At 39.7% G+C, this 27,222-nt stretch overlaps 1 protein-coding gene across 4 annotated transcripts in view; it reads left to right on the top strand.

The window, feature by feature from the left end:
* pcdh1b (protocadherin 1b) overlaps window positions 1–27,222 on the top strand; it is a 144,643-nt gene that overhangs the window by 19,315 nt on the left and 98,106 nt on the right. The gene's annotated exons all lie outside the window — the stretch shown is intronic.

Below are 27,222 nucleotides of genomic sequence, written 5' to 3'. Positions count from 1 at the left end.
ATATGTGTACAATTATTTTAATGGTCTCTGATTAGTGATTAGTGTGTTAGGACATGCTAATTGGGAAATGTTTCCGGTTAGCCTTCAGGGCAGCTTGGATGGAGATCAATGGAGTTGCCAGATTTCGAACCAAAAGTTAAAAAATAATCTTTTTTGCAATCTCAATGGACAGAAAACCTGGTAATCACACAGATGCTTTCAGTAGAGGCCTTAGAAATGTTTCAAACTTCAAAATTGTCATATACTTGGAAATCAACATTCGCAGAGCTATTCTGTAGCTAGTTTGTGAATACAGCTTTAGATAGTTTTTTTTTTTTTTTACCTGTTCTAACAGGACTTTTAACACTTTTTTTTAGCAGGTCTTGCCTGCAAAAAACAGTAACACAAGCTTGGTTTAGACTGAGAGATCATTATTTAACCAGACCACTAAAACAGTTCAAGCTGTAGATATCAAAGGATCTAAATAATTGAGATCTTTAAATGTTCGACAATGCTACATTTATTTGATCAAAAACAGTAATACTGTGAAATAAACTTTAGAAGTTCTCTATTTTAATATATCTAGAAATTCCATGTGTTCCTGGTGGTAGTGCTGAATTTTTTGTCCAGTCTTTAGTGTCACATGGTCCTTTAGAAATCAAGCTGATTTGGTTCTCAATTATTACTGACAGTTAGTTGTAATGGTTTATATTTGTATTACTGGATCTTTGGATTAAGTATCATGTGACACTGAAGCCTGTTGTAATGATTGTAAATGTAATTTTTTTTGTAAATACATATTTATTGATTTCTTACTTTCACGGCGTGAAAGTATCGTTTATTTGTTTTATGGTTTTGTTCTCACTAAGTGTTTATGTACAGGGATTAGCCTGTGTTACATTAAAGACAAAGCTAACCTCCTTGGTCTTCTAAGCTATGAACTTGGCATATAAAGTTGTCCTCTGGGGTCTTCCTCAGGTTGATAAAGGCCCAAGCGGTGCATAAAACGTTTCTCTTTATCTCCCTCTCTCTTGTTCTCTCCCCTGTCACTTTACTCTTGTGGGCTGTCATTGTTTCTGGGCGAGGTGTCGTGTGCCGTGTGGTGACTGCACTCTTTGCCTGTGCAACTGCGGAATCCGACTGCTACTCCACTTCTCTCCTCCCCGGAGGCCCATCCACACACCCTGGCATTGTCAGGCAACATCTGCTGAAATTACGCCTGGCTGTCCCCCTCCTGCGCACACACATATACTCGCTCTCCGCACAGATGCTGACAGCGTCCATCTTTATAGGTCCTGACAGCAGATGAATAAACTCGCTCGCGCACGCTCAACTACTCGCCCAGACAAATACACACACACAGATGCGCTCGGCTGCGTGGACAGAAATTAGCCTCATAATCGTAAAAACGAACATGAAATCCAATCAAACCTTTCATGTGCACAGTCAACAGAGTTTAATCCCTTTATTTATGCATTTGCTAACTCTAAATTTAAAAAAAAAAACAGTCTTCACTTTGCATAGCCATTAAAAGAATTTTAGTCCAATGATGTTACAGAGATTTGCATGGCGCGTGTTTATGGCACATTTAGCGCTCCGCCTCACTGCTCCTCTCTTCTGCCTCATAAGGCACTTGCTGTTCGCTGTGTCTACAGATCTGTTTTTAATTCCACAGTGAGGATACAGAGAGAAAGAGGCAGCAGTGCTGTGTGCACGTCTTTACCTTTGTCTTTACCTTGCTAGGCTGTTGCTTGGTCACCTGCTGAGAAAGGCCAGTCCGTGCTGTCATGTTCCATAATTAGTTAGTTCTTCCTGAGCAAACATGAAGTCAACAGCAAACACACTAATGCCAATATGACATGCACGCACATCCGCTAGTAATGATCTACCCACATACATATAAATATGTGTAAGTGCAAACAACCCTAAATGAGTTTAAGTAGCCATTATTTCTAGTTAAGGTTGTGCATTTGTGGTGTAGTTTGCTAGTGGGAAAGATTTAAGATCACTTTTATTCATTTATTTACTTTTTCTGAATGATTTTTTTTCTTATAAATAAATCTTTTATGCTGGCCAAGGCTGCATTGATTTGATTAAATGCAGTAACATTGTGTAATATTATTAAATTGAATTTTTTTCTCGATGAATAGTCTTTCATGTCACTTTTTATCAGTTGAATTAATCTTTGCCGAATAAAAGTATTCATTTCTTTTTACTGACCCCAAACTTAAAAGGTCGTGTGTGATTGTCACCTTTTAGGTATACGATTATCGTCAGATTAATGCAATCGTACAATAAAGCCTCCCATTTAGATCTCATAAAGACCGCAAACTCAGTGTTTAGAGCAAACCAAGAAGCCATACGGACAGAGCTAAAATGGCCGTAGGTGATTTGGCTTGTATCGCTAGTAAATGGCAGTGACAGAACAGATGTTTTTTTAGCATAAGAGCACACACACTTACATACCTACACTCTCACAATCTGGACCCGCGTAGTAAGGCGTAAACATGTTGCAGACAGGTTAATGGATTTCGCTGCGGTGAATGTAAATGTGTGTAAAGTGAATAGCTTTGTTCCTTGGTCCTCTGAGCACAGGGTGGGGCCTTGACGGCCTTTGACCCGTGCAGTGGTCTCCGGTACATGTTGCAGACGTCTCTCGTGCCAGTGCCAGGCTGTTAGCAGGTGGCACGGATCTGCCAAGCCGTGCGCTCACTGACCTGTGCTACAACCCCCAACATTCGCCGTCTGTGTGTGGGTGTTTATGCGAGACTGATACACGAGGAATCCGCTGCCCTTTTGCGCTCCTCATAATGATTTTTTTCAGGTCTTTATCACAGGAAGCTGTGTGATTGATGTCAGGGAGAGATTCTACTAGTGTCTCGAGCATGTGGTTGAAATAAGGCAAAATGTACAGCAGGAAGCATCGTAATGCTTACAGGATATGGCTACTTAGACACATGATACTTGTGGGCTCCATGCATTTTCCATTAGGTATTATATCCTTTCTGTCCTCCTGCCTTTGTTTGCGTTCCGATAAGGCAGCAAGCACTTTGTTCTTTCTATATTATTTCGTTAAAGAAATTATTAGATTCAAAATTCAATTAAAAACCAAAACTAGACCAATACTTTTTTTTTTTTTTTTTTTTTAAATCAAGCAAATATTTTCTGAATTGTCATTTTGTTACTCAAGTGAATTTATTTGATTTGGAAAAGCATACAACATTCTTGACAAATATTTTGGGGGGTAATTTAACCCCACCCACATTCAATACTTTAATTTAATTATATTTTTTTCACATCATATATGTCAAAATATTGCCCTTTATTTTGTTTTCACTTTTCTTTTTTTTCTTTCTTTCTTTTTTTTTTTGGATTCTGGACAGATCTATTACTTGGAAACGTGTCACATTTCGCCTAGTCAGGATGTGGTTTAAAGGATATAGTAAACCAGATGTAAACACTTCCTTTTCCCATCCCGTATTTTTACCTCGAGATGAAATTGTACAGCTCATCTCTGATTTAATTTCTCCCTCTGTCTGTTGCGCACTCAGTAGACACTCACTTCAACTCCCTTCATCTCAAATCAACTTTTGAGTGACAAACGGCTGGGCTGGGGCATCAGGGCATGTGATTTCTTTGGCGTACCTTAGAGAAGCCATTAGTCATGTCTATATTTAACCTAGCTCCGCACTGGTGCCCACCTCTCATGTGCCAACTTGGCAGAGAAATAGAAGAGATTGAAGAAAGAGAGATTGGAGATAGAAAGTCTCATGGATAGGATGTAGAGTATTCAACAGCCATCAGCGCCGCTGGCTTCATTGGCGGAGTGAGAATTGGTCTTGCGGTTGGCTGCCGTGAGATGCAGGCTACGCTGCATACTGGTGTGTGATTGCAGTCAACGGGGGGTTTGTTAGAGGAATGAGGCAACGGGAAGGGAATCAGAGAGAGGTGGGACCCTGATGGGAGATAGGTTGATTTTTTTCTCTCGGGAAAATGCATTTGGTGAGTGAGTGAATGAAAGAAGCAGGTGAGAGAAATGAGAAGAAAATGATAAAGGAAGAATGATTTATAAAGCTGTAAGTGTTCAGTGAGAATATTCATCTCAGTAAGCCATCTCCATATATATATATATATATATATATATATATATATATATATATATATATATATATATATATGGGTTTTTTTGAGCTTGACAGACAGCCATCACTGTATTGTATTATCATAATAACTATCATTATAATCACCTTTTGTGTCCCATATAACGAGGTCATACAGATTTAGAACAATATTAGATGATGATGATGATGACAATTTCAAATATGGTGAACTGTTCCCATAAGGTGTAAGAGAGACGGTGAGATGAGTAAAGGAACGGAAAATTAAGTTGGGGTTTCAATGAACACAAGAGGAAGTATCTCTCACTCATCTATCGATCTCTCAATCTATCGGTCAATCTTTACCAGTCCCTGTGGGGGTCTTTTTCAGCCTCATGGCAGCGCGGATCGACAGTGAGAAAGCGAACCCTCAATCTATACTTGCCATGCATGCAGACTTTTTTTAGTTTTTGCTAGAGCCAAAAATATTATTGAGCTTAGAATTATATACATTACAGTTTAAATGTTTTTGAAAGAACCAGGGCAGCATTTATTTGATCAAACGCACACTTTTTCTATTTTAGTATATTTTAATTTGAATTTATTCCTGCAATGTTAAAGCTGAATTTCCATCAGCGATTACTCCAGACTTCAGGGTCACATGATTCGAGAAGCAGTTAAAATGATTAATGCTGTTATCACAGTTCTAAACATTTATGCTGCTTAATATTTTTTGGGAATTTTAAAATTGTTTTGGGAACGTTTTTCCCCCACCATTCTTTGATATATAGGAAGTTCAAAAGGAAAGAATTTATTTAAAATAGAGGTTTGTGTCTTTACTGTCACTTTTGATCAATGTCATACAGCCTTGGTGAATAAAAATATAAAATTTCATAGCCAAAAAACTGCAATTTGATTGAACTAATATAATGTCTGATAACGTTTACGTATGCACTGGCATTTACATAGTGCATCACCAGAGTCTACCAGAATACTTGCTCTACATTCTGTCCTCATCTTGACAGTTATTCTGTGTCTTGTTTTCAGTCAGCTGTGCAAAGGCAACAATCAACTTATGACTTGTGAGTTTTTGTCACACTATCGAAAATCCTATGTCAATACATTTATGCCACCTTGGTGCATAAAAAATCAGTGTTGATAGCACCTTTTAGTGGTACACACGCCTCTTTAGATGCGACTTGTGACCACAGCAGTTTGAGTGAGTGACTGAATACCCCAGAGTGAGATAAACACCGAGGTCATACCCTCTTATCCCGGCCGTGAATCGCTGTGCATGTGCATGGAGCGAGGGACAGAGGGACAGCAGCAGTGCAGGTCCGTGCAGGTCATGGTCAATCCGCTCCTCCTTCTGCTTGACCGGACGCCACACTAAGAGAGGTCACGCGCTGTCTCACCGCTTGCTCCGTCTCTCAGTCTCTTCTCAAGTACTCAGAACTGGCATACTGCTAAAAGTCACTTTCGCAGCATACCTTCTCAATTTGCACTGTTTGGGCTCCATTTTATCCCTCTTTCCCGCCATTTCACCATCCCTGGCTGTTGGCCAGCTCTGTTAGTCTCCCCCAACCCCCCCACAACACCAAAACTGTTGACTCTCCAAAACAGACCACTTTTCACCAGATGCGGCCAGCCACCGGAGAGGATAAGAGACAGGACAGAAGAGCGGGGATAGCCTTGGGTCGTTCTGAGTAAGACTACAGTGGTTATGAATCACTCGGCGCTGACAGGTTAGCTTGAGGTTTTAGGCTGACGAGAAGGAGGTAATAGGTTGTGAGTGTGTAAATAAGGCTCAAGATGAATGTAGATGTTTTACCATTATAAACACTCTGCTACCCTTCATTAATATTCCCCTTTTTCGGTTTCACGTCTTGTATAATGAATAGCCAAGTGTATTTAAATTTGTATTTGAGCATGTGTGCGCGCGCGCAGCTACACTTGTGTATGTGTGTCTCGTGTCTACCCCGGGCCTCTGCAGATCACTTGAGCGTACACCTCCCCACCATAACAGCAAGAGGAAGAAGACACTGTCCATCTGTTTATCCACAACAGATCTTCTCAGCTCCTGCTGCTACAAGCCCTGTGTGTGTGAGGGTATGCGTGCTTCAGATTTACTATAATTCACTTTTGATTAAATCAAACAAAATGTTATCGTTTCAAAGACAAATATGTGTATTAATATCTGTTAATTTTTCTATTGTTAATTACTGCTTTTGAATAGTACTTATATTCAGCAAATGTTACATTGATCGAATGACAACAAAACATTTACAATTGTACAAAAATATTTAAAACCTCTTGCTGTTCAAGAAAAAATGAGCATATTAGAATGATTTGTAACGGGTCATGTGATGCTCAAGACTGCAATAATGATGCTGAAATTTCGGCTTTGCATTGCAGCAATAAATTACATTTTCAATTAAAGCTGCAAGCAGCCTTGAAAGGGTCTTCAAACCCGGACGGACTGCCACCCGGTGACTTTAAGTTAGCTAAAACAAGTCATTTCCTGTTGTTCCAGTTATAATGGAATATTGGCATTTAGATGTGTTCAGGACAGGACTCTTGACGTGAATTAATTTAGGTTATAACAACTTATTTATCAAACAATATCTTCACAATTTAATGTCAAAAAGGGCTTTTGATTAAACTACCTCAATTTGGTGTTGATCTGAAAATGGCAAAAAGAGACCTGTGGGATTTGGATTTCATACCAGGAGACTTTTTCATAGATATTGGTGATTTACATTTGTCTACCAGTTTCCACACATGTACGTGAAATGCAGCCCGAGGGGAACGGGTATAGTGTATAGGTGACGCTATCAAGCCATTTTTTCACACCCACTTCTAAAACCCTCAGATTTAAATATTAAAAGCAAACGTATATTTTATAACTGTAATAATTTTTCACCGTATTATATTTTTATTGTATTTTTGATCAGATAAAAACAACCTTAAAGCTCAATTAAGCGCTACGCCAACTGCTTATTTATTTATTTAATGCACGTGTACAGCTCAAACTGTTAGAAAACTTACCTCTGCCATGACATCAGTTACAGTTGGGTAGTGGTAGTAATGGTCATTTATGGTTTAATTTTATGTTCGGTTCGGTCTTCAGGGATACACATTGTTTTGTGCTGGCCCAGAGCTGTGGTCAGTTCTCACCCCAAACACACACATCCCATCTATCTCTGCACTCCTCACTTTATTTAATATTGCCACCGCTAGTCTCACCTTGAGCTTTCTCCCCCTCAGCTGCAAACTGTTTGCCTGAGATAACACAATCTTACAGGAGAGAAAAATAAATAAAGAAAGAGAAGGAGAGAGAGGGAGAGAAGGAGAGAGAGAACATGAGACATTATTTAGTGAGGTTTCTTCACAGCGTCTCCCCTCACGTAATCAAAAATCATTAGGCACATTAGTCTTTTTTTCAGCAGGGCACGATGTGTCTTCCTGTAAAGCTGAATCATTTTGACACTTCTGTTCTAGCATTCTTTTTACTCTCTCTCGCTTTCTTTTTCTTCTCTCCCTCAGTTTTCTTCTTCTTTCCTCTGTCTTGAGGGCAGCAGACTGCTTGCATATGCGTGGTGATATGTCAGTCAGCCGTTAGTAGGGAGGTGTAATCTATTCTGTGGATAAAGAAAGAGCGATAGTGAGAGCAGTAGTGAAGAACGCAGGGTGTCTCAGGCTGTCTTACGCTTGTGTTTCTCCCATCCTGACTTTGACTAATCTACACTCTTTGTCTCAAGGTCAGTGTGCTCTTCAATGAGACTTTAGCATGGGATGTCCACTTTCTGCCTGACCCAAGTATAAACCACCCATATGTGGCTTTGTGAGAGAAAATATCCATTATCAGTTTCGTTAATAAAAAGCCACTTTAATGTGGAACGTAGTAACTGCGTGATACTACTCTTAAAAGTAAAGGTTATAAAAGGGGTCTCACAGCAAAGACTGTGGAAAATGTGTCACTCATAGTTTTGAATGGAGAAGAATCCAACACTCAGTATGGCTAAACGAAGCCCCGCCATATGAGCAAAAGAGCCAATCGCTAATCGTTAATGTCAGCGCATCACTGCAGCTGCTCTTAGAAGTCCCAGGTTGCTATAGAAACAGTCAACGCTATAGAGATGTGCACTTACTGTAGGACTGTGCATGCAATGGCTGGTCTAGCCTGAAGGTTTTTTATGCTATTTGATCAAAAAAAAAATAATTATACTGTTCTTGTCAGAATTCGTTAGTAATTTCAAATATCAAATTTAATTGTAAGCTTTGTGAACAGTTTTAGAGAATTTGATGTTTCCCCATTCAAAAAGAGGAGCTGCATTAGGATGTCGTTTCAAAGATGGCCGAGTTACAGCGATGCCATAGAAGTTGTTTTGGTTCCTATCTGTGTTTCACTTACTTTAATAGTTTGTATTACTTTTATGTGGTTAAAAAGTACACATGCTTTAAACTGAAAACATGAGTTTCATCTATAGCATAAATATATAATGTGATGTATAGCATACCCTTAATTTACAGCTGCCCCCTGGCTCCATTGGTTCACCTATCCTGTTTGTGAACTCTGCAATGTAAAACTGTGACAAGGGCATCTTTTTCACCCTGAGAGAAGACCTATTGGTGACAACAGCCTGTTTGTACTGACCCTTGCCTCCTTTGTGGACGATTCGCAGCCTCACTGACCTGGCCATCCTTTAATCAGAGCCATGCAGAAAGCAGGGCACAGAGGCATATCTCTCTCTCCCTCTCTTCTCGATCCCTTGGCTTTAATCTCTCAGCATTAGGCAGGGTTGAAGGCTAAATGTGTGCCTTGGTCTTAATCACTGGTCTGTCTATTCCTTTCTGCCAGATATCTGCCAAAGGGTCTGAGCACGACAGAGAGAAACAGAAGAAAGGGAGTTAAAAGACGGCTGAAGCCTTAGCTTAGCTGTCAACAGGGCATACAAATTGCACCCTAGTCAATATAATGCACAAAACTTTCCTGAAATCAGTTCAGGAATGAAAAATACCCCAAACTGAGTGCGTATGTAAAACAAGCATGGAGTGTAGTATCTGTTATGCTGAAACCGAGCAGTGTCGAGTCACATTTAGGTCTGAAGTCAAGCTAGTTGTGCAGGAATGGGTGGCAGCTGCTGTTTACCGGCTTACAATCGGATATCAGGCCAAACCAGGTACTAAAGCCCTTATTTACTGCCTGATCGTCTTAGCCACCGGTACACACCCATCTCACAAATGGAGCTTAGCAGGAGATTAAGGCATACAAGATCCTCTTTTCGATATTTAGCCAGTCTAATCGTTGCATTAAAACAGAGGGAGGGAGATGCATCCTAGTGTAGCTTCCACCCTTGTTAGGTTTGATCACTCTGGACGGGAGTTCTAGGGGATGTTGTGCGGTTGGGGAGATACGGATATACAATAACATGGTTTGTAATGTGGAGGCTGCATGCTAGGCCTCGTTGTGTGTTTTTTGGGAGGAGAACGGACAGCGGCTGTTTCCTATAAGCTCTACGACGGGGGTCCTAAGGGGCTTAATTAAGGCTGTCTTTAATGTAGTAACTCAGGAGATTAGACAGGACAGAGAGCTTATGGCTATTATCCCTGCTTCAGAAGACACTTCGGCAGCATCCTTTAATTAAGAGAGCGCCGCATTCCTCTCCTCGTCCATCTTTCTCCCCCGTCCCTCGCTCTTTCCATCCGCGTTTCATAAAGGAGTGTGTCCACACAGCCGTGGGATTGGTGTGACAGATGAATGCGTCGCAGCTAAGCTTGCCGTTCTTTCCATCTTCGTCCTCGCTCCCCAGCAGGCAGCCTCTGTTTCCCCTGAGATACTCGTAAACACTCATCAAAAACGAGAAGGCAGAAAAAAGGACAAGAACAGAAGAGAGAGAGATGAGGGGGAAAAAACACCAAAGCACTAAAGGAAATAATCATAGCCCAAAGAAAATTGAACCAACAGACAATTTAAATACCCCAACAACTTCAAAGAGTGAGTCATGCAGACTTCAAAACAGGAAATCTAATTTCCACAAAAAAATCGGGAGTTTTTACTTGTAAGCATTGTTTTTTGCTCTTTCGCTTTCTCTCTCTCTCTCTTTGGAGGGCAAGGGCAAAGGTCTGGGAACAAGAAGTGTGCCAGTCTGATTGCCTGACCTAGGAAATAAATGAAGAAATGAGTTCTGGCCTGGTTGCAATGTGGTTTATGCCCCTTTCACACATGCACTGATTTTATAGCTGCAGGTCACTGAGTTGCTGTATTGGTGGTCGATGGTAGGCATTTCATAAAGTTATTGGTTGCCAGTCAAAACTTTTTAAACTAAATTCAGATTCTGATTATTATAATTTAAAATGTAATTTTAAAAGGAAAAATTGGCAAAGCTGATTTTCAGCAGCCATTACTCCAGCCTTGTAAATGGTAGTGTGTGTGTCGGTGTTGCCAAGTCTGTGGTTTTCCCACGAAATTGGCCTACTTTTACACTCTTGCTGCGGGTTGTTTTTCATGTCCGTGGGTTGAAGCGATCCCAATAACATGATATTTAGCCCCTAGAATGTGAATTTTACCAGGGGAACCCTGCTAAAAATGTGTGTTTTATTCCACTGGAATGAAATTGTTCAATTGTTTGGGATAATTTGAGTAGCAATTGGGTGAGTTTTCATGTGAAAACCTTGCAACCCTGGTATGTATGCGTTAACAGACAAATCACACAAAAGAGTAAAATCACTCACAATAACGTTAACATCCTATCTACACTCCACAGTATCTGACAGGAGATTGATCATGTGTACATCAATGTCTTCTCTCCCACTGTCAGTCGTTAAACTTGACTTCTGGATTGATGCCTGTGCAAATGCCCCTTTAGACATTAAGGAGAGGGAAAGATCCACTGCACTGCACTGTGCGAGGTCAGAATAAACGTAAGGATTTCTGACCATTTGCATTTCTCTATCTCCCTTTATCACCCTTGATCACCATGTCTTCAATAACTAAAGGCTAATTAAATGTAGCCCCTGTTTGTCACACTCCAGAAGTCAATATGTGAAATAACCAGCATGCCTTTATCAGCTGCATATAAATGAGCGAACAAGCAGGCAAAGAAGGATGACAGGGTGAAAGAACGAGAACATCTTTCCTTGAAAGAGGGTCGGCCTATTTGTATGAGTGACAGATCGACCTATTCCGCCTTTCAGGAGCTAATGCTGGAGTGTAAGGGGCATAAGTTTGATGTATCGAGCAGGGAAGGGAATTTTTTGAAGACTTCCACACTTCCTAAGAGGTTGTCATACCATAATGAACGAGGCGAATTTCAAATTCAGTCCTCTAGCCATAAATATAGGTTTCGCTTTTTTTTTTCTTCTTCTTTTTGTGTCGTATTCATATTTACCCCCCAAGCAAACAGCCACATCACTGTGACAGGTAGTGTCCTTGTGTTTATTATTTGTCTCATCGTCGCTGCGAAATAAGCCTGGGATGTCAATACCCACATCTGTCTGTACGACGTCGCCCCGTGAATATTTCCTCTGCTAGAAGTGTGTTTCTTTTCTTTGCCCGTCCATTGTTCTTGTGTTTATAAATAAGTTTGTCTGAGGCTTGTCGCCTCTGTTGGGGAAAGGCGGTCCATTATTCAAGCGTCTCTTTCAAACCCCACAAAACTGCTGGAGTCAGAGTTATTCATGGCCAGCTTTTGTTTTCCTTCCTTCTTTCTCTCTCTTTTTCTCACAAACAGCCATTGACTTCCACCAAAGTCTCGTGCTGTGGGGAAAAAGCACAGGGTCTCGGGGAGAAAGAGATGTAGATTTTGAAGTAGATAAGATGTGCGTTAGGGAAAGAGCGCACACGTACACGCGCACGGCAAGGTCTCTTTTGGTTTATCTAGTGAGAGGCACCTTTAGAGCGCTCCGAAGGCTCAATGAAATGCCGCTGTGTGTGACATTTATCCGCACTCTCGGTGAAGCACACTGCTTTTTATGCCTGTTAACTCTGGGCCCTCTGTTCTTCACTCTGTCTCAGTATGTGTGTGCGTGAGAGAGAGCGAGAAGGAGAGAGACTGTATGTAAATGTGCTGGATATTCTCTGTTGGCCTGTGCGGGAGAGTCTCTGTTTCGCCCCTAAATGATGATTTCCATGTCATTGGGCAAATTCCATTTCACAGTGATAAGGGGATAAGAGCGGACATTACACACATGATAAGATAAAACGGGTGGGTCACTTCTGTTTTCTCTTCTCTTTTCGTCACGTCTCATTTCTTTTCTGCTGCTCTAGTCTCATTTCCACTCGTTTGTCTTTTCTTCTCTACCAGTCTTGTCTCATTTCTTGTCAGCCTTCTCTTCTCTTCTCTTCTCTTCTCTTCTCTTCTCTTCTCTTCTCTTCTCTTCTCTTCTCTTCTCTTCTCTTCTCTTCTCTTCTCTTCTTCTTACCTACCTGTCACTCGACTTCTTTTCTTTTCTTTTCTTTTCTTTTCTTTTCTTTTCTTTTCTTTTCTTTTCTTTTCTTTTCTTTTCTACTCATCTCAACTCATCAAATTCTCCCCCTGCCATATTCATCTCAATATTTGTATTATCTACTCTTTCATTTTTTATTTCTCATTCATGTCATTTTTAGTTTTTTTCTCATCTCTTCATTTGTTCTATTTTCATTATGATTGGTCTAAATAATAAATTTTAACATATTGTCTACTGTCTTCTTGTTTCTTTTCTTCTGGTCTTTCTTCTCATCTTGTGTTTTTTTCTCTCTCTTCTGTGTTCATATTAGGCATTAAAGGGTTGCTTTACCCCCAAATTATAATTTTGTCATTAATCACTTACCCTCATGCATGATGGATGAAAACCGAATGCTTGTGACTGTTCCAGTGACTACTAAAGGTCAAAGTCCAGAAAAATATGAAAGACATCATCAAAATAGTCCACCTGCCATCAGTGGTTCAACCGTAACATTATGAAGCGGCGATTATGACTTTTGTATGGAAAGAAGACAAAAATAATGAGTTTATGACAAGTGATTAATAACAAAATTTTTATTTTGGGGTGGAGTAACCCTTTAATTTCTTCTCTGCTTCCCGTCTTTTCTCACTTTTTTCTCTGGTTTCTCTACGTTTTTAATCTCCTCTCTTTATTTTGTCTCTTCACTGTCATTCTCACTCTTCTCTGTCTCCTTTTCTCCTCCATTTCCAATCCTCTGCTTGACCTCCTCTGATCCTCATTTCTCGCTGCCCTCCTCCTCTCCTCCCCTCCTGCTCTGTCATTCCATCTCACTCTTCTCCGCCTCTCGCTGCCCTCCTCTCCGCTACGTTTGTAAATCCCATAAATTTGCCGTGGCCTATGAACGGGAAAAAGACTTTGGGAAGTCATGCGTTGGTCTCCATGGGGCTGGTGGCTGGGCTGGGTTTCCCATGATGCTTGTTTCTTACAGCACATGTTTGTCAGCTACAAGACAACACACATCTCCACAGTGTTTTAGCATTTCAGCTAGAAAAAAAAAAATATATTGATGTCTTTTGCGTTATAGTCTGACACTACATGAAAGCTATTACATAGTATATGTCAAGAATAAAGAAATGAGACTGGGAAACAGAACAGTGTACTTAATAGTTAGCATTAGTTAACAATGTGTATTTGAAGACTGGCATGTTGCAGGGTTCCCATGGACATAGAAAAAACTGGAAAATAAATACATAAATAAATAGTGGTTCATGTTGAAACTGCAGGTTAATGATGTATTTTTTTATTATATTACATTATTTAGCAATAATGGCAACTTGACTGTGTTACTCTGCGTATACTAAATATGTGTACTTCTAATAATAATAATAATAATTTAAGGTGGAAAAAACAGACATGAAACAGCAAAGACAACAAAATAGCAGTCATTATGTAAAACGATTTGACCACCGAATGCCATGATTGACTAGTCAAGAGTCAAATATTCCAGAGAGTCGTGTTACAAATTGATTGAATGTCCAGAACATTATTTAAAATCTCATTGGGAGCTTCAGTAAATAATTTAGGTCATAGAGGTTCAGCAGACCAAAAAGGGTTGCTAATCCCTGCCGTATACGTCATGATGGTAAAATGAAAGATTTGCTGAGATATTCTTATACTGTGATGCGGTCTGGAAGCTGTAAAAGGATTCAGGAAAAGCTGTAGAACTGTGTGTGCTTCCCTGAGCGGCATCTTTTTCGTCTCAAATGACGACAGAGGAGCGGTGAGCATCCTGGTCCTGACTCCACTAAATGCAAAGCAGGCTAAATCGGAGACACGATTACGACTCTCTCTTCCTCTCGCGGCCTACATCCCCTCCTCGCTCTCTTAAGGGAAGGAACAGCAGCATATGCACTCTCCCAGCTGAAAGTGATTTTTTTTTTTTTAAACTTCTCATCAGATTTCCAATTTAGAGAGATTACTGGGTGAGGCCATCATTAATGGAACCCAAATAAGCCTTTGAGAGCAGATTCAGAACAGGCCTATCTCAGCACAAATGTAGCATTAGCAGTGCCAGGGATGCACTCTCTCTCACACACATGCACAGACACACACTCGTGCTCCCAAAACACATCAACAGACTCTAATCCAGGATCGTCAGAGAGCATGGATGTGTGTCAGTCCCAGCTTTGACTGTGACACACACACACACACACACACACACGCTCTATCTCTCTCTCTCTCTCTCTCTCTCTCTCTCTCTCTCTCTCTCTCTCTCTCTCTGGATCCAGAATGCCATGCAATTTGTGACGTATTTATGTAGGAGTGTGTTCCTAATCCCTCCATTCCCCAGCTGCATCTTCAGCCTCATATAACCCAAGGGAGACACGGACAGAGTAGAGGTGATTTGTGCAGAGAAACAGGGAAAGAAAGCTAAAAAGAGAGCAGGGGGGAGGAGAGAGGTTGAGGTTTTGATTTTCTTTCTCCTTAAAGTGCCAAATCGAACCTTGAGGTGATTTATACCAACATCCACCCCAGCACCACTCCCATACCGGTGCCTAATTCACTTCTCAGAGCTGAAGATAAGCCCAGAGGGGAAATGTTTCTTTCGTACATGTGTAAAAGTGATAACGGCAGCGTTTGCTCTTTGACCGTCCTACTTGGTTTTAAGGGAAGAGGACTGTGCTGAAGTTCTCCTTAGAGGCACATGATCCCACAGTTTCCTCCTGAAAGCGCTGAACTTTTAAGTTAACATTGTCACACGCCAAATGCAGCCTTGTATCGATGTTCCTTTGCTTTCTATTCTCGCTCTCGTTCTTTTTTGCAGTTGATTCCATTTGAGCCACTTAATGTAATTAAACAATCAGTCACAGTTGGTTTTGTAGATAATTCAGTGTATTTTTAATCAGTTTTAAAGCATTTAAGATTGAATTTTAAGAAAAAAAAATCATAAAGAATTGCAGACGATTTTCTGCTTTAAAGATATTGCTCACCCCCAAAAAATGTGTTTTTGTTTTTGTTTACCCTCTATTTTAAAACTGTATGGCTTTATTTCTTCTTCGGGACACAAAAAGATATCCAAGAAGAAAATAACCAAGTAAAAAAAACAAAAAACATTAATTCTACTGCAGAAACATTAATTCTACTCCTTTGCTGACTTTCAAGCACTGGTGTTTTGGAAATGGAAATTAGATATTTTCCCTAATGCAAATTTTAGCTCTAAACTCTCAGTTCTGCTGTTATGCTCTATGCCAAACTTTGCCTTCTAAATAATACCAGGTGGCACAATCCAGCTATATATATATATATATATATATATATATATATATATATATATATATATATTTGATAAATATAAAGTTCAAATAAACAGCTTTTACATATACAAATGATTTATTAGAAGCAATAAATCACTTGTGTAATAATATATATATATATATATATATATATATATATATATATATATATATATATATATATATATATATATATATATATATATTTGATAAATATAAAGTTCAAATAAACAGCTTTTACATATACAAATGATTTATTAGAAGCAATAAATCACTTGTGTAATATGTAAAACCTGTTTATATAAACTTTTTTAAAAAAAGGTTTTCAACACAAAAATATACTTAATCCACCATAATGGAATGATTTCTAAAGAATTGTAACGAATAAGTGTTAAATATATATTAAATTAAGCTTTAGTAATTTATCAGAATACTATTTTTTTTTTTTTTTTTTTACGCTGTATTTTTGGATTAAATAAATGCAACCTTGGTGAGAATAAGCAACCTCTTTCAAAAATAAAAATCTTACTGATCTCAAATGTTTTGAACAGTAGCTTAATGATGTTTGCGCACAGCATGAAGAAACAATGATAGAAAAAAAGATGAAAGTATAGAGTTTGGTAAATAGTAGCGACTGTCGTCCACTTACATCAATTGTTGTGCTATTGCTAGCTCTGTCTTTGAGTTTCTTCTCAGCAGTGGAGACCTGTCAGCCTCTGTCAGTGGAGTTTAGTATTCTTAACAATATGATTCTCACTTTCTCCCTTCATGAGAAGGATGACTCACTTTATTCTTCTAGCTTTCTTATGCTCGCACGTCAAGATGGACGTTTCGTTTCCTTCTTAATACAGGGTAGGCTTGTTTAATGTCGACGTGCATCACATGAAATGGAAGTTATTTTTTATTCAATCTTCTGTTTTTCATTTGCAGTATATAACAGTGATGTCTTGCTGAGGGTAATTCATAGTTATATGTAAACTGTGGGCATAAGGAAATGCGTGATGGCAAACGTGTCCTAGTACAAAAACAATCAAAAAAAAAAAAAGAAAAGAAAAGGATTCCGATGCAGATGACGGTGTGAAGTTTTGCAAGGTGTGCATTTGGAACTAAAGCGAAATTCATAATCAACTTTTTATGGATTGTTGACTTGTGATACGCTTTCTCCAAACTCTCGAGGAACATTATTAAACATTTCTTTAACTGATCTTGCTGAAGTGTGGTTATAGTGTGTGCTGGATATCTGCTGTGTCAGGAAGTTTAAAACTTAGGAACAATTGTGTGATTGCCCTGCAGGCCTGACAAAAAAGTGCTTAAACCAGAAATATCCTACACAAGGAGGAAAAATCCAGTGAGTGAAACTAGGATAGAGCAAATGATGCGATGAAGTGAAGACGGAGTGGACAGAGGTCAGAAAGGAAGCTGTAAGTGAGTCGGCGAGCGGCTGAGTTTGGGCTCATTTTTTGCGCAACATAAAAACGCGGCAGTGGCACCTGTCAAGGCATAGTGAAAAGAGAGGAGTGAAGACACAGGGAGAAGCCGAGTACTGCATCTGACATTTAACTTCACGGAGAGGAGCTGCCAGTCTGTCACCACTTAAAGAGAGGGAGAGAGAGAGAAAGAGAGAGGGAGAGAGAGGGTGTGTGTGAAGTTGTTAAGTGCTTTTGTGGTGCTGCTCTGTCAGCCTCCCACTCTCCTCTCCGTCTTTGTCTTTTTCACACCCCTCATTTAGCCGTAAACCTCTGTCGATCACACTAACGCACACACACACACACACACACACACACACTCTACAGCAGCAGGATGCATGGTGACAATGGCAGCGTACTGGAGAGATGCTGGGAGGGAACTCCTCAACGACTGCTTTGCTTTGTGTGTGAGAGGTAAATAAAAGGAAACACGAGCTGAAAAGAAGGATGGACGTTAGGACAAAGGCAGAGGCAGTTTCACACGAAACTAATCTGCAGAAGGCAGGGGTATTTGTTTGTGTGCTGTGCATGTGTGTGTTTGGATGAGCTACTGTTAGCAGAACTGATATTGTCTGGTAAGTGTTTGCCTACTTAGGGAAAGAAGTCATCGACTTGTGTAAAGATGTGCGTCTGTGCTTGTTCTCTTTAGAAACGCAATTAGTACTCTATCTTCCTGTCTATTATAGATGATATAGTCTACATCCGATTTCACATACTGTCCCACTGTGCCATTTTTTTTTTTATGTATTCGTAAGTAGAGTTCGCTTTGAAATATGCAGCGAGAGAGAATGCTGAACACTTAACGGTCACAGCTTGCACGATGTGGCAAAAAACAACAGGATAAACATTTTAAAGTGCTGTTGATGTTATGTATATATGTATATAAGGTTCAAATTTTTATATTGAGATCTGTAAGCTGAGTACTGCATAATACTGACTACTGGCTTTCCATTTATGTATGGTTTGTTAGGATAGAATCCTATTTGGCGAGAGTTCTTGCATGCATTTGACTAAATCAAATGTTTTGATATACTTACAGCAAGAAAATATCTTCATGGAACATGATCTTTACATAATATCTGATTGTATCCAGTATACCCATGATACTTATGATTGGTTTTGTGGACCAGGGTCACATATGCAGTATACACACACACACACACACACACACACACACACACACACACAGTTTTCTGTGTTTTATTAGCATCTGGCTTGTTTTTACTGTGTAGTCTTTGTTGCTCTGACAGTGGAAACGCATTACGACCCCTTTGATCACCATCCTGTTGATTTGTGTATCATTACTGTTGTGTGTGTGTATGTTTGTGTGTGTGTGTGTGCTGTGCACATTGTCCTTAGTTAGATTGGTGGGAGGTCCAAATTAATGTCTTAATGGCACTTGTACGTATTTGCAGAGCTGATGAGTAAAAGCACTTGTCTGGTCAGGTCAGGCCCAGGTCAGTGTTTACTGTGCAACAGCCCATCAAGAGAATGGATCCTTCCCCCCAGCCCCGTTCATTTAGACCTGGTTAACGGCTTCAGTGAACACCTGCTGACTTGTGTCCGCAGATAACAGTCATTTAGCATGAGGCAGTGATCGTGCATTAAATGCACCAAAAGGCGAGAAATTTACATCTCGCCAATTTGCCGGCAAAAATAAATGCACAAAACCTATTACTGTTCAGTTCGGTTTGTTTGTGCGCCTGACAAGGGGGAAAATAACTGTTATATTGTATAAAATCATTTTCGAATGGGAGATTTAATTAAGCAAAAACCCTTTGTTGGCGATGTGTGCACCCTTAACCCACGTACACACACTCTCACAGATACACATGCATCCACAGCGTAATCTTTGTCATCCTTGATTGCGTGTAGAAACAACATCCTGTTTCCATCACTTTGACAGACTGTGAATCAAGCATCAGCAAACAGACCCCCCTCCCCTCCTCCCTCCCTCAATTAGACTAACACACATCGATATAGAGGTCTTCATATGACGCCCATAGATCAGGCATCATGTTGCACTGAGGTGGAATCAGCCATCACATTTTCATCACTGTAGGGGGAGTTAACTAAGCATGCTGCTATAAACTATATATATATATATATATATATATATATATATATATATATATATATATATATATATATATGAACCACAACATGATGTAAAGTTGCAGCCACAGTTATTTTATTACACTTAGACACTGTTATAGTTTTATTAATAGTTTAAATTATAAAAAAAAATTTTGTTCATGATTTTTTAAATTATTTTAGTTTTTTTAATTAGTTGGTTAGTTCATTCATTCATTCATTCATTCATTCATTCATTCATTTATTCATTCGCTCATTTCAATACAGCAATACAGCTCAGTGAATTTGCCCTGAGTGTCCTTTCATTAAATGCCACAAACTAAAACCGCCCCAGGAACAGGTCCCAAAACACAAATCCTCCTCAAATACAGCTTGAGCCAGATCTGTCAAGCTCCGTGTCCCCTGCCGTCCACCTGCCATTTAAATATTCTGAGTGTTTTAGATCAAAAACGCAACATAGTCCCTCATACATGTGAAAAAAAGCAGAACTAGGCTTTATTCACACCAGAGTCATGGCGTCAGGGACACACCGCGTTCCAGTGCAAAGCTGCACAATACCGGCTCTCTTCTGAGTTATAACCATGAAATTCATTCCTGTCCACGCTCTTTCCTTTCACTCAGCCTTCTTTCACACTTTTATGTCACGTCTGGAGAGAGAACGAGAGGGAGCGGGGTGTGAAAGACCCCAGTGTGTGGCTAACTGTGCTCTTACATTCACATTTGATGATAATGCATCTTAATAAGGAAAATACACAACTTGTTGTACTTCGCTAACAGAGCGTTAATGGCCATGTGAGATGCATGAGTGACTTGAACGGAACTTTTTCAAAATTATTTCCTTGTTTTTAATGAGATTCTATTTGCGTGTGCGTCCGTGTTGTGTGTAGTTGAATCCTAATGAGTTTGCATTTGCTGCGGTGTACGAGGTGCCACTGTAAATTGGTTGGTTAACGTGTGATCGCCCTGAGGCAGATTGGCTGTCTGTTTTTGGAAGTGTGGCATGGAATACATCAACGGTAGCTTCAGGAAATGCGTGTGTGTTTGTGTGTGTGTGTGAGGGTGTGACAGTTTATGTGTGTTGGTTAAAGTCAGCCACATCCAATCACATTCAATCACTCCAGATTACAGTCTGACAGCCCATGAGTGGCTATGGGGACATGGCAAACACTTCTGAACGCTGACACGCTGCACACTGGACACACTGCAGAAGAGAGCCGGAAAACATGAGTAATACAAATTAGCAATACAATTCTATTTATATAATATATTGTTTTTGTTATTGCTATTATTAGGCATTGTATAAATAATAATAATAATAATGCATTTTATTTATTATGCCCTTACCCATTGACAAAACAGAAGCAAAATAATTAATCATGGAAAGTAACAGTAATAGGAACAAATTATTTTAATATAATATTACTTTGAGCAGTTTCTTAAATATTTTTGTACTGTATGTGTGTGATTTTATATACATGAAAAATATACACAGAACATATATTAATCAAGATTAATAAGTATATAAGTATACTGTAAACAAAATTTAATCTGTTTGTTGTTTGACAGCACTAAGATATTTCACATTATTACTGTATTTTTGTATTGTATTACTGTATATTTATCACCTGGTAAATGCCATAACTGCACAATTCTTCGTGTAGAGCGGAGCAGACTTTTATTTTTGGCATAACATTTTGGAAGCGTTTCTTTTACAGTTATTTGACTACCCTAGTCACTGTTTACTTTTGGCTTCTTGAATTCATTAAATGGAACTATTGTTTTCCCTCTGCTTTTCACACCACTGCTGTTACCACATCATCATACATTTACATTTCCCTGAACACAAACACCCATCAACACACACACACTGAGTGAAAGATGCCCTTGCCAGGAAATTTTCTTTCGAGCCCCGCACACCGCAACTCCACTTAACACACATCCTCACACCCTCCCATTAACACCTCCGTAGATCAGCTGACCCTAATGTTATGCTTTCCAATGAAGTTCCCTTGAGTCACATACTGGTTTCACCTGCTCGTTGTCACCGGTAACACAATACGTGTGGCCTGACTCACCTGAGTCAACTAGTAACTTCACTCCCTTGCCAAACAAATGGTCTCGCTGCTATTTACCTCGAAGCCTTGGGCAATATCCTCTGCCTACTGTCTTTTAAAACACATTACTCATTTGTCTCTGTCACACAGACAGCGTTAGCACTCAACACAGTCCTGAGGGAAGCATGGGAGAGCTAATGAGAAAGAATTCACATTTAGCTATTGTGCGACACGAATGCAATGACTTTAAAACGGTTATACTTTTTACGGATGCTGTATAGCTTCCCTCATCCCGACTCTTAATTTGGTTTCTTTCCTGTAAGAATTCCAGTTTCTCTCCGTTTATGGGGCTTGAGGCGTTTATTGACCGTGGTTGTTGTGTAAGTGGGAAAGAGCCAATTGCGTAACCCTCCTCTCTAAGTGGCTGTGCGGCCTCGGTTGACATCTTAAGTAATTATGCTCTTTGCTCTTTTTTTTATTGAACCACTGCAAGTCGTACACGCACATGCACTCAGATCCGGAGTAGTATAGTGAATATCGAATAGTGCAGCAGTCAGCTGCTTGTCTTGTGTAAACTCGGTCGCCCTCATGGCTCATTACGCTCAATAACTCGAACAAACTCCCTGTCTCCAGATGAATATGAAATATGAGAATAAACCATGGTAGTATTGCAAATAGCCACACTCTGTGATCAGCAGTTTAATGTGCGTCTCTGTTAAGCGTGGCCACGATCAATCACTCCGTGTCGCCGGATTCACATCCTGACAAAGGGAAGGGGTGCGTGTCTAGCAAATGAGCGTAAGTAGTAACCATGTTTTAAATTGATTCCACCTTCCCTTTTGGATCCCATCACGCACATTTATTAAAGATGTCAACTTTAAACACTGATAAAATGAACGGTTAGATCGGATGACTCTTCTTCTTATTAAAAAAGCAGCTCCTTTAGAGAGCGATAGAAAGAGACAGGGATACAGAGACAGAAAGATAGAGGTGAGTCATAAGCCATTTTCATTTACCCAGAGGTCTCCTCTCCTTCTACCCTCCGTCTCTTTATTTGATCGACACGGTTGTCTGAGGCATAATTTGACTGCTAGGCAACTGGTGAGGACTTTGAAACCCAGATCCCAGTGTAATTGCATGGTGTAATGAGAAGGGTGATATTTAATGATATTTAATTCTCCCGTCCCTCCATTTATGACAGTAAGAGGGGATGGTGCTCTATGAAAATATAACTCTTGACATCAGTAAGTAATTTTATTCTGAGGGCCGATCTATTTCAGGGAAAACTCTTTACCCACCGGTGACATTTAATGACATCACAGTGGCTTTGTGCACGGATACAAAAATGTATTAGAGACGGAGATAATTTTAATCGGCAGTGAATATGGTAATGCTAGCTTTGAACCCGGTCTTTTGCAGTTTAATGCCGTATGTATTTCAAAAGATATCTGACAAATATCCCCTATCATCCATGCGCATAGCAGTTCTCTTGTCCTGTGCAAACCCTACGCCAAACTAATTTCACTGCCTTGGCCGTGCAAACCTCATTGTTATGCTAACTGCTTGGCCGGTTTAATTTCTAGCTAACTATTTGCCAAATTTATCACATCCAGACTAACCTGTAACCCACAAAAACAATATCAAAGATGCTGTGAAAAAAGGACTTAGCTTACATTGTTGCATTAATGTCTTTTTAAAGTTGTTTATATAAGCATATGTTAGAGTTAACTTTATTTATTTTGTATATATACAGTAGTCAATATTTGAAGTGGATCAAAAAAGTTCATTAAAGTTGTCACACACACACACACACATATATATATATATATATATATATATATATATATATATATATATATATATATATATATATATATATATATATATATATACATACACTCTTTTATACTTCTTTTTGAGCATTCCCATTAATCTAACTCAAACTGGGTTAAAAATGAACTATTATAGCATAAAAAAAACACCAAAATAGAGTTATCTGTTATTGCAAATAAACAGAAATTAAAAATATTGAACAAAAATTACATACTGCAAATACATTTACATGTTTGCTTAATAAAAGTGTCCTGCAGCTGTACTTGGTAAACAAATATTGCAAAATATTTATAATATATGTTATATAATAGTTATTTATAACTGTTTAGCAATATAATACTTAATAATATTTTACTTTTTTTTACATTAATAATATTTATATATATATATATATATATATATATATATATATATATATATATATATATATATATATGTACATGTATTTTGGCAGGTCAAAATCAAGCAACTATTTAGCATAATCCAGTTAGTCCCTGTTGGTAGATGCCATAAGTACATCTTTCTGATGCAACAAGCATCTTTCAAAAGTCAAAGTGTGCATTGGTGGATGACATCTGCCTCTGGTGTGGTGTGGCCATCTCTGTGGCTTGTGGTTTTGAGAGCCCAGCAGGTGCAGTAATTGAGTCCTGATAGAGTCTGGAGGGGTTTTGAGAAACCTGCTTTACCGCCCAGCTCTCTCTCTATCTCTCTCTCGTTCTTGCTCTCTCTCAATGTTGTCTTCGTCCTCTGTGGTCACACTCCATTTGCTGTCATACATCACTCTCGCTCTCTCTCTCTGCTTCCTCTCAAACACAATCCTAGTCCACTGGAAGCACAGGTGTCACCGCTGCTTCAGTAAGAAACGCTCTCGCTATTAAACCCGGGCCGTTCGACCACACTCAATCTCCCTGCTGACCCGGAGAACATCTTTCTTCATTCTGTATTTTCAAACACCCTGGCTTTCGTTCTCTCCATCTGTTAGGGCTTAGGTGTGTCCTTCCAGGCAATCAGGGTACAAAATGTTGATAGTGTTGTATCCTGACTCACTGTGCTCAGGTCTCCTAGTGTAATAGTTTCCCTGGCTCTCCTACTTTCTTGCTGTTGGTGGTCACAGTAGGGTTTCTGCGCACTGGTCTGTTCCCCAGGGCCTCCCCAGAGTCTCTGCCCAGGGCTGGGACCCAAGGCCCCTTCAGGCTCTCCGATGACTGACAGACAAGTCCCCAATTCAGATTTGCCCTAGTCCGAGTCCCTGCTTGACGTACAGGCCCCAAAGCTGATCATTTCCTCAGATTAAGAAATGAATCATTCACAGTGGTTAAAGAGTCATGTGATGCCCCTCAAGACTGTCGGTGAAGTTTGAACAAGAAGTTATGGTGCTTACACAATGGAATGTAGAAATAATACAATAAAATAATACAAAATGCATTTTTTAATTGCAATCTCATCTAAACTTCAAGGAAGACACTTCCTGAAAGCCACAGCTGGAATAGGAATTAGGTCACCCCCTCAGGCCGTCATGTTATGGTCATTTGGAGAGCTGTCAGAAGGTCATGAAATCAATGATTCTCTGTTTCCACTCTTAAGTGAAGTCGTATGTCAAAAAGGTATTGTCTGTCATCTCCTTTTCCCTTCCAACTAGGATTAATGTAACATGAATTAATAATTTATGAGCCTATTCGGTTTTGACTATTGCCGATGTTTTGTTTTCCGGAAGGCTTGTGATCATTATAATTAGATTTCACAGTAAAGAATTTTCTAACAGACAGACAGACAGAAGCACGTTTAATATAGGTATTAAGCACAAGCTCTGAATTATCGGTAAACAAGAGTAAGAACGAGACAGACAGACAAAGAGAATAGAAAAACACAGGGAAACAACAATGGCAAGACACTTGTCTTCTAAACCCTCCTCTTTTTGTACTTCCTCTAGCATCTTCCTGGATAAAAACAATGGATAATGCGGACGCTCAGCTGTTTTAATGTATGATTGCTCTTCATTAAGTTTCCTTTAGCTAAGATCTGAGCCAATCCATTTCCCAATAATCTCCTGCGTCTGTGCTTGTATTCCTCATCGATCCCTTTGTTCTTGGGCTGTAATTACTTTCTTTTGGCCGTAGCCGCGCATGATTAGACGATGTTTATGGAGGAGAACACTTCGGGTAACACGCCAGCCGTCTCCGCAGACGATCAATGGCAGCGCATGCAAAAATTATCAATCAGTGCCTACTTGGGTTAGAGGAACGAGTGTGTCTGTAATTGGACAGACCTGAGAGCAGGCTAGAGGGGTTCAGGAGACAACACACTTTGTTGAAAAGAACAATAGGATGCTTTACTAACACAACCCCAAAATGGTTGACCACAGTGTTTTGCTTGATAGCAGATCAGCATCAAATCGGTACCAACCAGGCTTTGTCACAAACATGGAAAGAAATGGAACAGGAACATTTAAAAAGTAATAGTGTTTTTGTAGGTGTAAGTGATAGATTACTTCCAAAACTTAGTTAGCAGCCTTGTAATGTGAGCTGCCGGGGTCAATTACTTAGGTTTTTTCCTTATAGGATAGTAAAATAATTCACATTTTGGAGTAATAGGTCACCAAGATACTTTACCCTGCTATTTTATGAATACTGTTTGCACATACTTTTTTTCATCTAGTATAATATAACAGAGAAGTATGTAGTATCTTGAGTCAGTTCTCTCGGCGGCCATCTTTTTAATGTTACCAGCAGCTATTTACCAAAATCTCCAAAACTGTTTGCCCTGATTACATTTAAATATCATCAGCAATTCAAATTACACTAAACAACTGTAATCTCAGGCAGAGAACTGGAGTAAACAAACTACAGTGATCTTGTTTTAACTGAATAATGGGTCTACCATTCCTACGGCTGCCATAGATGTATATGTACATAGATTCCTCAAGCGACTGTTTCTATGTCTACCACATTGTGACGGTCAACTTGACATCATTTACCATAGTAATCACTGAATATTCTAAAGATGCCACAAACCTCAACAGCTCTGTTTGGGTGCCTATACATGTCTGTGATGGCTACCATACTGATCATTATTGTCTCTCTCATACATTTACATACCCATTTACACCTCCTTATATTGTCTCTGACTCGAGCATCAAATCCATTTCTTGCAAAGTTCTACTTTAGTTATGGTTCATTTAATCTCACACGCCGTCTCCCCATGTAGACATAAGCCAGAAAAACAGTTCACTAGATTTCAGAGCAGAGCTGTTATGACTGGGCTTTGTGGGTGCAGTTACTTATGACCTTTTTTGTGCTGGGAAGCAAGCGTGTTTACACTGTTGGGTTGTTGGCGTGTGTGTGTTTGTGTGCTCTTTGTGAGCAGTGTTATTGGTATGCATGCTCACATGCCTCAGGCACACACACATATGCTTCCACCCGAATGGCTATGTGTACAGAGCCGAGCATTGATCCTTCTGTGTGATAACCTGTTCTATTCTCTTACAGCCATGCCATGTCTGCGAATACGGAGGAAAGTGAATCTTTATCCAAACATTCCTCTTGTCATCTCCCCCGTCAGTTCCCCATCTTTCGCGCTTTCTTTCTCCCTCCTCACCATCTCTCGTCCCCTCAGCCCTCCGCCGCTCTTCTTATCAGATGTGTGCACGCGAAAGAAAACAAAGAGTGTGGCGCTTTCATTTTTGCCTCATTATTTTGTAATTTCACAATCCAATAACTTTGCCTTTCCCCAAAGAGAGATACACGGCGCCGCGCTTCATATGCTGGGCCACGCAGAACAGAAAGAAAAAGAAAGAGAATAACTGGAGGAAAGAGGGAAGACTGTATCGTGGCTGCAGGTCGAAGCGTTCAGGGAGGAAGAGAGCTTTTCGTGACGGCAGGGGAGGGAGTCAAATCATAACCGTTACGAAGGAAATGAGTGCTGCTGAAAGGAGGCAGAACGAAAGCTGCGTTTGTGTCACACTGTGATGTACATACGCATT

The sequence above is a fragment of the Puntigrus tetrazona genome, chromosome 14 (genome assembly GCF_018831695.1).
Source record: "Puntigrus tetrazona isolate hp1 chromosome 14, ASM1883169v1, whole genome shotgun sequence".
NCBI lineage: Eukaryota > Metazoa > Chordata > Actinopteri > Cypriniformes > Cyprinidae > Puntigrus > Puntigrus tetrazona.
This window is presented reverse-complemented; position numbering and strand designations above follow the sequence as displayed.